Genomic DNA, 2031 nt, shown 5'->3' with positions numbered 1-2031 from the left:
TGCCCTCTCCCTCTCCCTCTTCTTTGTCCGCCTCCTCTCCTCCTCTCCCTGCTCCTTTCCCTCCCTTTCCCCTCTTTGCTAAAATGCTGGTTTGCACAGCCCGAATTCCTACTTGTGACTGCCTTTCTTTCGTGCACTTAATCTGCCTACTTGAACTATTTTGTTTGCCTGTATTATCCAGCAGTACTTTTCTATTAGCATCATCTTGGATCATCTCTTCACTACTTATGTCACTTGTACTTGCATTTGGTATGTGCAGAGCAAGAATGCTGTATGGTCCATCCCATAGGACTTTAGCCTTTTGGTCTATTACCTCAGGCAAAGATTGACTTATGAACCTAGAATTAACTAAATTGGTGATGTAATAGCTGACTGACTTACTGATTACTTTAAAATTTCAAATGCAGTTGAAGAGACTGCATCATATTTGTTTTAATGTTAAAATGCAAAAATGCCTTGTAGTTTGAAAATGTTATGTCTCTTTCTAACTTTCTTCTCCAAAATGTTGTCTTAACTCTGCTGCTAATATACTGTCTTGCTCCAGTACTTACTTGGCTTGTTTTGGTTATTCAGAAAGTGAGCACTAATGCTTTTTTTCCCTGTAATGTTAGGCTGGCCCCCAAATCTGTGCTTGGGCCCAGACACCTCAGGAAGGAACAGTAGATGGAATTATTTTATCAGTGTTAGGATTAAGTTAGTATGCAATGAATATGTGTTCTTGTGCATCCCACATGCTTAAATACCCTCACTGAGGGGATCCCCTTGAGGCATCGTGCCTGGTATGAGTCGCCAGCCACCACTTACTCGAGCCCTACTACTACTTAAGGGTTCATTTTGATTATTTTCTATGATATGTCATCTTTCAGAGTTTCATAAACTGAACAACAATATCACAAATCCATGTATTTTCCTTCTGGAGGCTTTCTTCTGAACAACTCTTGGACTTGAGCAATATTTTTCTCCCTCATCGTTTGTATGAAGATTATTTATTTCTCAATTCTCAAAACATTTCTTTCCTCCATTTCTTCTGCTATTTTCCTTTGATTCTCTTCTGTTCCTTTAGTTTAGGAGGAAAGGGGCTGAGGTAACCAGTGTCTACCACTGGTCATAATAGTACCTCAGGAAGGTCAGCTTCCCTGTTGCCTTTCGAAGTTCATGTGGCCTCTGATCTCACAATGCCTTCATGTGAATAATGCGGAACATTATCGTCACTCACGTTTTTTTCAAAGCAGTCCTTCTTGAATAACCCCAAAACTGTTTACGTCAATGCAATTGCACATATGCTTAGTGCATTTGAAAGGCAAACCTGAATTTATCATTTCCGAGAAATTGATTGGCTCTTGTGCAATAAAAACGGTTTAATTAGGGCGAACTGTCATTATTTTATGCAGGGTGCCTAAGGCAGTATAAGCACATGGAGCCACTGCAGCTCAACTCTGTTCGTGTTTTATGTCCAGTTCTTAATCCCATCCATCTGACCCTGTCAATCCTTTTTATACTGAAGCCAAAGAGGATGGTAACGTATGTGCTGCCATGGAAATAATCATGGAGCCTGGAAGATGGAGTGGTGAGTCAGAGACTTAGGTTTGAATTCGAGGTCCACTGCTTATTATGTAATGGTGCAAGTTACTTAACCTCTCTAAGCCTTAAGATTCTTAGTTCAAAAATGGGAGAATAATAAGGATTGTGTACATTAAATGAAACCATATAGTAGGTAAGATAAGTACCCAATAAAGTAGCGAATATAGCAAATGGTCTGTAATTCTAGACTATAACTACTACTGACTATGGTCTATAGCCAGTAGTAGTGCAAGCAGCAGCAAAGTTTGTTATAAGATCATTTTGTCAGTCACAGGAACTCGGGGAAAGACAGGATGGGTGTTTACCATTAATGTGTAAGGCAGAATGCATGGTGAAACCCATCATAAATGATTATTTTTAAGTGGCCGAGTAGAAAAATGACTTCTTTGGGAACCACAGACCAGTCCCTAAATAACTCCTTGAAATTCTGTTATCATCCAAGCCCCATAT

The 2031-nt window shown here is 39.7% G+C and overlaps 1 protein-coding gene across 1 annotated transcript in view; it reads left to right on the top strand.

Moving 5' to 3' along the window:
* Positions 1-2031, top strand: part of FARS2 (phenylalanyl-tRNA synthetase 2, mitochondrial) — a 394817-nt gene that overhangs the window by 166848 nt on the left and 225938 nt on the right. The window lies entirely within an intron of this gene.

The sequence above is a fragment of the Propithecus coquereli genome, unplaced genomic scaffold (genome assembly GCF_000956105.1).
Source record: "Propithecus coquereli isolate 6110/MARCELLA unplaced genomic scaffold, Pcoq_1.0 Scaffold253, whole genome shotgun sequence".
Lineage (NCBI taxonomy): Eukaryota > Metazoa > Chordata > Mammalia > Primates > Indriidae > Propithecus > Propithecus coquereli.
The sequence above is the reverse complement of the archived record's forward strand: the minus strand, read 5'-3'. Positions and strand labels throughout refer to the sequence as shown.